Raw genomic sequence first — 12,828 nt, 5'->3', positions numbered from 1 at the left:
TGGGCGGGTCACAAGTTAACAGAGCATGAGTCATGTTGCTGAGCTCACAGGCTGCTGTGGTAATAAAGTCTTTCACAGCAGGAGCGTTTGAAGTGAAGTGAGACCCGCCTAGAAACACACTGAGAAATGAGAGGTTCAGAGCCAACGACGCAGCACAGACAGAGGACATCAGTACAGAAAAATAAATCAGGATCAACGTCGGCAAAGAAAAAACTAACTGTACCTACAAATAGGGCTGCTCAATTAATCGAATTTTAATCACGATTACGATCTGGGCTTTCAACGATCATTAAAAATGACTGAGCCGATTATTAGCCCCTCCCTCATTTATCTGCGACACCTTAAAGGCCGGTCCGTGAAAATATTGTCGGGCATAAACCGGTCCGTGGCGCAAAAAAGGTTGGAGACCGCTGATTAAGAGGACCCGAGGGAAGCTCGGAAAGCTAAGCAGAAGTTATTTGGAGAGTGACTGCCGTTGGTTGAAAAGAGAGTTTAAAAAAAAAAACTTCAGTGGTGTTGCACACTATTTTATATTATTTTTTTAAAGTCATTGTTAACCCTTTAAAGCCGGTCAGAGCAGCACGCTCCGTTTTGCGTAACTATTGTTAAATCCCTGTAGAACCTGAACCGTGTAAGCTAGCGCAATAATTTGTTTTGCATATGAAACCGGAGGAGCTGTACTTACATCTTATGCCATCAGCTTGTCCTCGGTCACGGTTTCGTTCCACATATAGCTTTGCAAAAATTGCATAAAAAGCGCTTGCAGGAACAAAAACATAATATTCCAGAAACACGCTTTGCCGTTCCTATCAGCTGTTCATAACACTTCCCAAAGTGAAATGATGCACCTGCTGTTTTCTTTGCAAATTTGCATCATAGGATTGTTTTTTGTTTTTCCTGCAGTATATAAAAATTGCTGTATCTCCAAAATAAAACTATGAAGACACTCAAAATAAATTTCCTGTGGTGGGAAACTATTTTTTGCAACTTTATTGTATTTAAAGTTTTGAGGGATAAACCTCTTAAATTTCTCCAAGTAGAAATATATGTAAACAAAACAAAAGCGATTTTCAATTTTTTTTGTAGTTTATTGCACTTTTTTGCAATTTATGTAATTACTATGGACTTAATGCATACATATTATTAAAATATGGGCTATAACAGTTGTATTGATGTATAGCAACTTGAAATGCTCCCACAAATGGCACTACAGCATGTAAAAAAATAATATAAGCTCTGGTGGACTTGGTTCTATAGTAGGTCTTAAAGGGTTAAATAAATATCGTCAAATAATCGTGATCTCAATTTCAGTGAAAATAATCGTGATTATCATTTTTGCCATAATCGAGCAGCCCTACCTACAAAGTACTCTAAGCATTTTAATGAGCACACAAAATGAAAATAGAAATAATCAAGAACTAAAGGAAAACCCAAGGACTAAAAAAAAAAAAAAAAAAGTATTCCAGTCAAATCTTAAAACCTCACTCGATTTGCCAGATGTGCGAAAGCAGCCGATGAATGGCGCAGGCAAATGTTAAATGATGGATCAAAGTAGAAATGCTCATGATCTTCAAATGTTCAATCATTAAGTTGATTGAACATTTATTTCTTGTTGACGGTTCCCTGTGTGCCAGGGATGAGCGGGTGCTGTAAACACAGGAGGTTCAGGTATCTCAGCATCATATTCACAACTGATGGGAAGATGGAGTGTGAGAAACCGGTGCAGCTTCCTCTTGGTCCTGTTGTTACTACAATATTTTATTAATAAATACCTTTTATTTTACCTACTTACGAAAATAAATTTTAACCTTAGCTTGATGCTTCCTTACACCCTAGGGAAAGACTCACAGTCTCTTCCTCCTAGTGAGGAAGAAAGTTTATTAATTCAACATTAACACTGGATCAGAAGTCAGTACCAGCAGATAATCAAAACCAAGGTATTGGTATCACATTTCAACTGGAAAAAGTCATGAGCTCCATTTAGTTACCCAAAAACGAGTCTGCTGGGTTAATCCTCAGAGTAGAGCTGGGCGATATGAGATTTTTTCATATCACGATATGTTTTTTTCATTTCAGGCGATAACGATATCTATCACGATATGAGCCAAATAACTATATTTGTAAGATTTAAATGTGCCGTTGCTCACAAGTAAAATGTGAAATAATCAGCAGCTTGTTTTTATTTAAATATTTATTTCCCATAATAAGTTCAACAGGGTAGATGTACTTAAGGAACATGAGACTTTTTCAGATAAATAAAGGCAAATATTGCAAACTACACAAAAGGCAGCCGCTAAAGCGTTTAAGTTTCAAAATAGAACAAACGAAACAGACTAAATTGTCAATTCCACTTAGAAACAAAATATTAATTCTAAAAATAAATCTTAGTTTGTTTTACAGAAGAACAGACAAAACTGACTAACTTTTGTCAATATCAAATAAACTGAGAACTAAAAGGAAATTCTCAATCTCTCCTTGTTGTATAGCTGAGCTTTTCAAACAGTTTTAACAGTTACTTTAGTCTGACAAAAGCCGAATGACGAATTAGCGCTTCCAGTCAGAGACTGAGGCTACGTCCACACGTACACGGGTATTTTTGAAAACGGAGATTTTCTGTTTTCGTTTTAAAAAATAATCCCGTCCACACACAAAGGGAGAAATGAAGGAAAACGCTGCTATGAACATGCCAAAGCAGCAGGTGGCGCTAGATTCCTAACCGTGCAGAAATATTGGCCAATCAGAAGTCTAGAAGCCTCGGTGGGAAAACGTAAACAAAGCTGGGGCATAGAAGCAGAACCGAGTCGTATGTGTGGAGGGACAGTAACTGTGTGTATATGTAAGCATTTAAACACTGCAGAGAGTAGAATTAACAGTAACAGTATTGTAGAAATTCATTTCACCGAAACAATAACGTGGCGCACAGTGTGACGCATGCACCAGTTTATTGTATTTCCAGACTTGCTTTCGGCACAATTTACAGTGCACGCTACTCTGTTTTTTGTCAGACTTGAAATAGCCGAAATACCTTCACACTGCGGAACTTCTTTGGCTCTTCCGTTCGACAATCTCTCCGGCATTGGAACCATCATCTGTTTTCTCTTCGGTCACGCTCGGTTGATTTTTCTAGTCGGCACACTCATTTCCTCCATTACGCGCTGGCTCCATTACCCGCTGGCTGCTTCCCAAACAAACACACGTGCGGCGTGGCACTTGTGCTGTACGTAACAAGTCACGCGACGTGACGCTGCGGCTGTGATTGGTTCGGCTCTGCGCTACTTAATTTGGATTGGCTGACCTTTTTTTTTTTTTTTTTTTTTTTTTTGAGGACAAGAGCGGCGAGGTCTATCGCGATAGCTTAATTTCTCTATCGAGTAAAAGTTATATCGCGATACATATCGTTATCGTTCTATCGCCCAGCTCTACCTCAGAGATCGGGTGAGGAGCTCGCAGTAGAGACACTGCTCCTTTGTGTCAGAAGAAACAAGCTAACGAGGTCCCGGGGAGGTCTAACTAGGAGAGACCCTGAGGTAAATCCCAAACTTGCTGAAGAGATTATATATCATCTGGACTGGAAGCACAGCTATAAAGGAACTGGAAACTATTGTCCGTTTCCCCCTCCCTTCGACACCTGCAGAATAACCTCTAGGATATCTGTCAAGAACAGCATGATACTAGCTACCAGAGGTCAGACAAGTGAAGCAGGAAACAAGAGAAACATGAAAGACAAGAGATGATTACAACCATCAAAAAGCCATGTATGCAACTCATGACAAATATAAACTTCAATGAATTTGAGTGGGAACTCCGAGCAAGCTTGCCTCCACCAGTGTGTGAATGTGAGAGTGAATGAATAGTGGAATTGTAAAGCGCTTTGAGGGCCCCGAAAAGTGCTATATAAATGCAATCCATTACTATCATTATTATTAAGTCACAAGTCTATGACAAGTATGCAGTTATTTAAGAGAGGTTGAGGTAGGTGAATTCCCAACACAGTCAGATGGGATGCAGCAGATCTTAAAGCCGACAGCTCCTCACATGTGGTGCATATGAGAACGGTTAGTAAACGAGCGTCATGTGTTTTGCCTCCCTTGCACTCTATCCAGGAAGCTTCCCCTTAAAACAAACCAAGTATTTCCAGTAATATGAACGTGTCTGAAAAAGGCTATTTCCTCTTGATAGGATAAAAAAAATCTAATGAAATGAATGGTAGACAGATCAGCTGTGATTTATATATGCAAAGCTGTTCTCTCAGTTTTCTAAACAGGATTATCAAAGACAGATTCCATTGGAAAAGAGATGAACTAAGATGAAAACAGAAAGAGATACAGACTCATTACCAGTTCATACTGTAAATAAGAACCAAGCTTTAGAGAAAAGTAAAAAAAAAAAAATTATTTAAATTAAACTCTGTTCTGTATTTCTATGAAATAATTTTCAGTGCTCAGTGAAATCTCACAAATAATCAAATAATTTAAGTTTTTCTATATTTAGTCAATATTTCCTTGCTTTAAATTCAAGTATTTTTCCTTCATCATCTCTTATATCAACAACCATTGAAGTTACAGGACAACTATAAAAATGTAAACTGTAAAGGGAGATCCATTTTCAAAGGTCATTAACCTATTTTTTTATTCTCTTCTACGAATTTTAGTGACATCTGTACAAGAAGCGCTTGTTATGTTTATGTCTCTGTATGAATGACTGGAGAAGGTCAGGAGGAATTAGATTAGAAGTCTGTCGCTATCACCATTTCCAAACGCTGATTCAGTTCCTAAAAGTAAACAAATACAAAATGGTCCAAATTTCTTCAGCTCCAATAAAATGATCACTTCAGGAGTTAGTGATGTTGGACTAGCTAACTACAGAGCTGTGGTTAGGCTAATATCAACACATCAGAACAGGAAAGTGGGATGAGGGTTAAACTGTCCTCAATAAAAGTTCCTGTTGAGGGTCCCTGATGGACAAATGCTGTCATTAATATGTTGCTGTGTGGTTTGTTTTACTCGGAAGCTTATTGTCCACACTGAAAACTGTGAGACCTACTACGCATGAATACTGATCACAAAACTTTTGAGGGGCCGAGTAACAGTTTTTGGGAGCTCGCCTCTGTTCAAATAACACGACATGAAGAACTGCAGAACCTTAAAATACGAGAAACAGAGTCAACAAGTCAGCATTTCACAAGCAGACAGGGAAAGCTAACACTGGTGCTAATGCTAATAATGCTAAAAAACAAACAACAGCATCTGGAAGTCATGTGTGACAACAGCCACTCTTATTGCTTTAGGTTTAGTGAGCAAAGCTGAAGCATGCAGACTTTTTTTTTTGACCAGATCAAAAAATTTAGCTTCACACTTGAACACATATTCAGTTTTTTCCCTGGAATCCCCACCCAGCTCCCAACTCTGGATTTAATTCCCATTAGCAGAACTGACTCGCAGCTGACTTGCAACAGCACAGTTACAACATGGATGATAAATGCCTCTTTCCAGTTATAATGAGTCTGGTGACAACAGGGAGAGGAGAATAAATCACCACAGAGGCCTATCATTAGTGTTTGGGCTGAGACACCAAAACAGTCAGTCAATGCATCTGAACTGAAAGGAACTGAAAGAAAGCACTGCCTAAAGGAAGGATAAAAAGTTATGACAAAAGACTGAGGAGGATTACTACACTACAGTAACACAAACCTTATACTCCTACATTTAAATACAAACAGTTATCTGACTGATTAAGTTGTAATATACAACAAAGCACAGGGGCCTGTTACATACAGGAAATCAGTACAAAAAACACATGTGAGGGCTGATAATGACATTGAGCATCTCATATTTGTGGCGGTCTGGCCTTGAATCAAAGAGCCCTGCGGCTTTCAAATCCTCTGCTTTTTCTTTCTCTTGCATTTGGAAATATGCGGAGCTCTGAGCCAAATGGCTGTGGGTAAAAAACAAGATTTTACTGCGGCCTTCAAGAGCCAAGAAATGATAAGATTCATAAGTAACAAAGGCCGAGTGGCAAACAGTAAACAGATTATGGAGCTCTGACCTCAGAGATCCCGTTTGATTTGAGAGCAAACCTTCTTCTCTCACAGGTTGCTTCACTGTTGCATGAACAAACCTAAGTGTGTGGGCGCAAAGACAAAGTTTACATGAAAGGACAAGTGAGTCCAGGCATGCAGTTCAATCAGGAGATGATAACTGCACAAGCCTGTCAGGACAAAATAACAACAGAGATGAGTCAGTAACTCATTCATCCCAGCACACAACACAGAATGAGCGTGTTAAAAACGGTCCATTCAAGTGCACTAACCTGAAGAATAACCAGGTACATTTTTGTTTATCAAACAGCCAAAATTGATGGAAAAATACTACTACTGTTATGTAAGGGGATACAGGCTCACTGCCTTAACCCACACTTTCTGTTATATATGATCAGTGAACAGCTGATTTGACTGGATCTGAACTTAAACTAAATTACAAGACAGACAGCTGACAGCCTGCCAACACCTTAGCTACGCGCTGCCAAAATCAGACCAAAGGAGAAAACTCCAAAGACGAAGGTGAAACCATGAAAGATTGTTCCTCATCTTCACCTTTTGAAATCTTTAACTTCCTCTTGACAGATTTTGTTGATGGAAGGATCTCCTCCTGTCACAGAGACACGATCTGAATTAAACTGCAAGTTTCAGCTTTAAGAAAGGGGTCAAAATAACAACAACAACAACAACAACAAGAACATAAATATAATTAATGAAAAAAAAGACTGTTTATCCTTTTTTCATGAATGCTGGAAGACAAAGTCATAAGTGACAATTAAAAATTTTTGTTATACTATTCATAAAAGGTCTCAAACTATTGGCACAAAAATAAGTATGCTTGTTAGTAAAAAAAAAACATTTTGCTGAAGTTGCATTTTTCTTTGCATATTTCTTTAACATCTTGGCCTATAAAAGCCCACTAATCTCAAAACAAACACATAAATTAATGTGTTTGGAGACCAAACCAGACACCACTCTTCTAGCTTTTACTGTTTAAAAAAAAAAGTTGAAATAGAGAATACAGAAAATATATAACAGATATGAACTTCAACCAGAGGTTAACGTAACTAAGTGACTGAATGCTCTGCATAATTTAGCAGCCAAGCGGGGTTTTTTTGCAGAAGTGAGTAAAAGTTTTAACTGAGCTTAGTTTGAAAAGCAATTTCATCGTATGCAAGTAAAATCTGCCTAACAAGCTTTTCGATATAACGATATATATCGGATGACGATATAAAAACATCTATCGTTTCATTTTACGCTATCGCTTGTTTCGTGGCGTCGCAAAATATACGTTTACGGGAATATTTTTTCATCGTTTTGATGGTCACTGTAGTGGCTATTTTAATTTCTTAAAGTTCTCTCTTTCTTTTATATTTAATATAACCACACTACTGACGGACAAGCGCCTGTTTTTATGCGTTGTCGTTAGCAACAACGACGGTAAAACCATCGCGTGTCCGCTGGTTTAGTTTACACATAAACCTTTCACAATAAAGTTCAAGATCCTTTTGAGACTTTTCAAAATAAACTGAATCACGTGAAAGAGTATGAAGGGTGTTTACAGATGAGAAGCCAAAAAGAGCCCCAGGTGCTAAAAAAATAAACCATACACTCAAACGTTGGAACAGGCTTTTCCCCGCAGCACGCCGTGTAATAAATACTCACAAAGAAAACGGCATGTATCGTTTCATGCATCGGTTAAAACATTCGACTCCAGCTACACGACGCCCAGCTGGAAACACTTCACGCAAGTGGAGCTGCCCGAGATTCACAGAATTTACAGAAAATGTTACATTTTTGTGATTTATATCGTTATCGATGTCTTATATCGGGATATGAGATTTTGGTCAAATCGCACAGCCCTATTTGATCAGAGATCTGAATCACTCCAAAACAATCTCACATGTGCAAATGGATTAAATAAACTGGACAACTAACATCTAGGCAGCACATGGTGCGGTCATAAATATTTGTCCACCACCACAGTTGACTTTAAAACAAAGTCCAGACTTTCTGCATCAACTGTTTAGGAATTACACAGGCCCAGTATTTCTGGACCTGACTGTGGCTGGCACAGCTGGGCTGGACAGGAAGTGTCCCGCTTGGTTGAGCTCTTGATTGTTTGGTTGTCACAAATAGGCAAAATGGGACAGGACTGCACTGCATCACCCCCTCAAACATCTATAATTTGTCCTCTCTGAGCAAAACAAGCACATCCCTCCCTAAACACAACAATCAGTGTAGTTACAGCTCCCCTGTATTTTCCCCTCCCTCCTACTGCAAACAAAAAAAAAAAAAATCCATCTCTCACCATCCTCTCGCCCCACCACCCGCCATTTAGCTCTCAATCTGCTCCCAAAATTCCCTTCAATATCTCCATCTCCCTGTTCTCCTTTTCCCTTTAAGCGTTTTCCATCTCCTCCCCCTCCTTAATTTAACCTCCTCTGCTGTATGCCTGGCTGAACCGTGAGAAAGCCTGTCTGGTCAGTGGGGCAGAGCCGGGCTGATGAGCTCTGGACGAAGCTGCTGTCCTCCGGCCTGTTTCACGTATTGTACATTATGGGTGGTCTGCACTCTGAGAGACATCGAGAGGCGGTGTAATGACGGGGACCGCACTATGAAAGGCTGCTTCTGAACTGGCACCAGATCCAAATATACAGTACACAGAGGGATTTGTTAGGAATGATCCCTCTGATTGTACTGCAGACATACGTTTGATGTGGCTCTATTTAACTTACAAATGTCTCTCTTCTTCTCTCTTTCTATAAACAGCATCAGTTGGCTAAATGGCAGTCACAGTCCATTTATGATGGAGCAGTATGAAAAGCCTGATTTTTCAGTGGTTATTTAAGATAAAGCAAAATCTTAAATAGCACCTGAAACAGATTTTAGGTTCATGTCTTCCTGATCAAAGGAAAATCAAAAGGACTTTGATTTTTAAGAAGTTACTGAGTATAAAATGCATTTCTTTTCATCATAAATAACACAGAAATGTCTATTTTCCTTTTAAATCAGGTAGCAGCGACTCTTTGCCTATATGTGAAACATTCGTACCATTTTCAGTTGGAAAGATACTATAAAGTTAATTTTTATTAGTATTATTCTTTTCCCCTCTAAATTTAACTAAAGCTATCAACAGGGTGTGAAGAAACAGCCACTATGACTTGAGGAGATATCAAGAACAGATATCAAGTACAACCACGCACTAGCACTTTGCTGCACTTTGATGCAATACCAATTTGCACCACAAGATAGTGAAACAAGGTAATGCCATCATTATTTAAGCAGTCAAATCATTAACACATCATTCTATTTAAGAAAATGCAAAGCCTCCCTGAGATGAAAACAGAAGTATAAAAAAAAAAAAAACAACAACAACCCAGCAACACATATCTGGAAACATCACCAGAACTACAGGTAAAACACTGCCACCCGCCAGTGGATGTTATATTTTATTGGCATAATTAGTTAAGGACACCTGCTCTGCATGCATTACAGGTTTTTCCCCTCCAAGCTAATTGTTTTTCTCCATTCAGGCATACCTCACATAGCTAACTTTCTAAGGATGCACTTACAGCACTCAGGTGTTGATAAACTTCAGAAAGTCAAACTATATCTTTAAGGCAGCGTTATAAATTAGACTATTATGCCAAGTAGCACAGATGTTCATCACCCCATGTAGTAACTTGTTAGTCAGTGACCTTCCTGCAAAGAAACCAGTATTGTCATTTTCACCAACTAAAGACTAATATCTATTTTCATTAATAAAACACTTAAAAATAAGCAGAAATTCAGATATAATGATGTATAACAATGTCACAATCTCGCTGGCTTTACCAAAGAAGGAAAAAGTGCCGCAGTTAATAAATTCTGAAAATATGAAAGTTACATTTGCAAGTAAGACCATTCAGTTTTGCTAATGTGGAGTAAAAAAGTCCCTCAATCTATAACAAAAAACCCCTCAAACAAAAAAAAACTTACAAATAATTAGATATCAGATCAGTTCTGTACATTTTTATTTGGTTTTCACAAGTTTGAAGGCCCCTTCAAATATTGCTGACCTATCTTAAAGCTGTTGGACTGTGGGAATATGTTTAATTAAAGCACAGGAACTCTCATGTTTACATGAAGCCACAATGACTGATAAACGCTTTAAATTTAACAGCCAGGCACATTTTCTAGGGCTGAGGTATTAAATTATCTCTAAATGATACCTGGTAACCTGCCAATGCAAATGGTGGAGTACAGAGTTGCCAGGCAAGAACAAAAAACTCACCCGAATGTTTGTCAGGCGGAAATTTCTCACGCCTTGTATCACCAAAGCTGAATACACAGGTAACAACTCTGGAGTGAGATGGAAAACAGAGGGGGGTTTAAAGAGTGAAGCACCAGAAAGCGAACTGCAGGGTTCTGATTACCTCTGCTGTTTGCTGGTAGTTGTCACTGTTGTTGTGGTGTGCTTTCATTAGCTTTCTTCTGCAGAATCAGGGCTGATAACTAATAGCCTGTACTCTCACTACTGCACACACACACGCACACAGATAGAGAGAGGACAGTACTTCTCTGCCAAAGTTTCTCAGATTTACAAATGCAGTGCAGAGACACAGCACACTCTGTGACCTTGGAGCTCCTGACTGCTCTCACAGCGTCAGTCTGTTCATAACACGGAGTTTATATACGACAGTCTAAACTTCAGCATCACCGCAGGGGCCAACAGAGGTGTTGAACATGCACCTATTATTGTAGCACTTTTTGCCCTCCAGAAAGCAGAATAAGTGGCTGAAATGCACAAAACTCCATACAACCCTGAGACCATGACTGAAACAGGTTAATACAACTATTATTAAGGCTTTTCATGCTTCTCTTTCAGAGAAGTAAGATCAGGCTCTGAGTCCTGGACAAATTTTAAAAAGAAAGAAAGAAAATAAATAAATTATAATTCCAGTTGAAAAATGCATAGGCAGCTGGGTTACCTTTCTCACCAGAAATCCCGCACTTCCCTGATATTTTTGGCTATGTGATAGAGAAAGAAGCATTTTAAACTTAAATATAAACCCCACTTGAAAAAAAGCCTTAAAAATCACAGTCCCACTGAGCTTCCTGCAGTGGAAGGCCTAAATGGTTTACATGTGGGAAAAACTGCTTATCCTGAACCTTCAACCTAAATTTTATTACAGTTACAGTTTTATTACTCATTATTTTACCCCTTGTGAAGGAGCCTAATATTTTTTTTTTAAAATAAAAATAAAACAGTGCTAAAATTATACTTGCACCTCACGTTTTGTGTTCAGGTCCCGCTAAACCAAGCTTCCTCACAACTCTTACCACAAACACAGGTTCACAATGAATCGCCATCCTCCCCCTCTTATCTCCATGTGTCACCAACACTTGTGCAGAGAAAGACACATGAGTGGGACAGCGGGGTCCAGCAGCTGTCCTGACAGCCGCAAACATGAGCGGTGAGCAACAGGTTTGAATGGGAGCAGCGGGTGGTGTGTGTGTGGGGGGGAATCATCCCTTGCTGCTTGCTTTCTCACTGCCCCCCTCCCCTCCTCACTAGGCAAACAATAAAGTTATTATGCTTTTTTCCTGACTCACAGTTAATCCACGCGGGGAGATTTCAACAACAGAGTTTCGTTGTTCGGATTAACTTTCCAGCGCAAACAACCCAGCGAGGAGCTGCGCGCTTATTCAGTGGCTTTCCACGCGATAAACGTAAAATTTCACACGCCGTTCATAGCGGAGGATACTCACTTTAAAGCACAGGTACTCCGTTTATCCAGCAGGAAACACTATCCACCTGATCTCATGTCGGAAACGCAGCGGAGGACGAAGGGAAAGCACACGGAGAGGATCCCTGCAGCAGCCGCAAAGTTACTTCCGCGGAGAAATCCAGCTCAGCTCCGCGGAGCGCCTCTGTGTCTTTACTTAAAGACACAGCGAAGTGGACACGAGTGAAGACACTCAGCGCCAGCGTGAAAACACAGACAAACACAGGAACGCTGTAGCTCCCGGCCGTAAAAACTCAAAATGCGTCGCAAACCCGGCCCAGTATCATGACGTCACGGGGAGAGAGACGGAGAGAGGGAGGGCGAGATTAGCACGGGTAAGCTCGAATCTATTCACAACTTTATGTCCTGCCTGCTTTTAAATAAAAGCCGTTAATGTCCCTTTTTTCTTCCACTCCCACGCTTTCCTTCCTGTCACACACACGGAATCTGCTGTCACAGGTGTTGTTACCTGAGTTGTCACGTGATGCAGAAGACCTGTCATTCAAGGAACCCTGAACTGAAACATCGAGGATTTTTTTTCCAACTTTAAGTATTTTGTTTTTTACCCATAAACACTTCAAAGTTTAATCTGTAACAAATATCTTCTTTTGTCCACCTTTATTGTTCATCATTTAAAATACCAACAGTTTCAAATAGTAAACTATGTGGTATTTATTAGTGAAACCATAGATTAAATGTTGGTAATCGGTTTGCCTTTATTACTGGATTCCTTTAACCGCTGTCATACCGGTTAGAGCTGAAACTGGGCAAGTGCTGTCATAATCAGAGTGACATCATGTGACAGCACAGGTAACGATATGCCTGTGGCGGGAGATTCCTGAAGTGTGACAGAAAGGATGACAGGATTTCTATTGAGGATACTTTGTGTGCCATATCTTTATGCTAAGGACCTGTAAAATCACAAATCATTGGTCAGTGAGTATTACCTGCTTTTGCCAGCCTTTCTGAGTATAATGGATTAAAATGAACTACTGTTTGGCTCCATAAAATCAAATCATA

General features: G+C 39.5%; 1 protein-coding gene across 2 annotated transcripts in view; it reads right to left on the bottom strand.

Annotated features, from left to right (window-relative positions):
* The window catches only part of pak4 (p21 protein (Cdc42/Rac)-activated kinase 4), a 48,391-nt gene that overhangs the window by 23,826 nt on the left and 11,737 nt on the right, over positions 1 to 12,828 (bottom strand). The window contains exon 1 of one of the 2 annotated variants that reach the window (XM_085244221.1): positions 11,792 to 12,028. The exons of the other annotated variant lie outside the window; for it this stretch is intronic. The gene's annotated coding sequence lies outside the window, so the exon portion shown is untranslated. Of the gene's footprint in view, positions 1 to 11,791; positions 12,029 to 12,828 lie in introns of those variants that run through there. 2 annotated transcript variants of the gene reach the window in all.

The sequence above is a fragment of the Mchenga conophoros genome, linkage group LG14 (genome assembly GCF_057382185.1).
Source record: "Mchenga conophoros isolate Kocher_MC1m ecotype Shallow Benthic linkage group LG14, M_conophoros_male_GT1.1, whole genome shotgun sequence".
Classification (NCBI taxonomy): Eukaryota; Metazoa; Chordata; class Actinopteri; order Cichliformes; family Cichlidae; genus Mchenga; species Mchenga conophoros.
The sequence above is the reverse complement of the archived record's forward strand: the minus strand, read 5'-3'. Positions and strand labels throughout refer to the sequence as shown.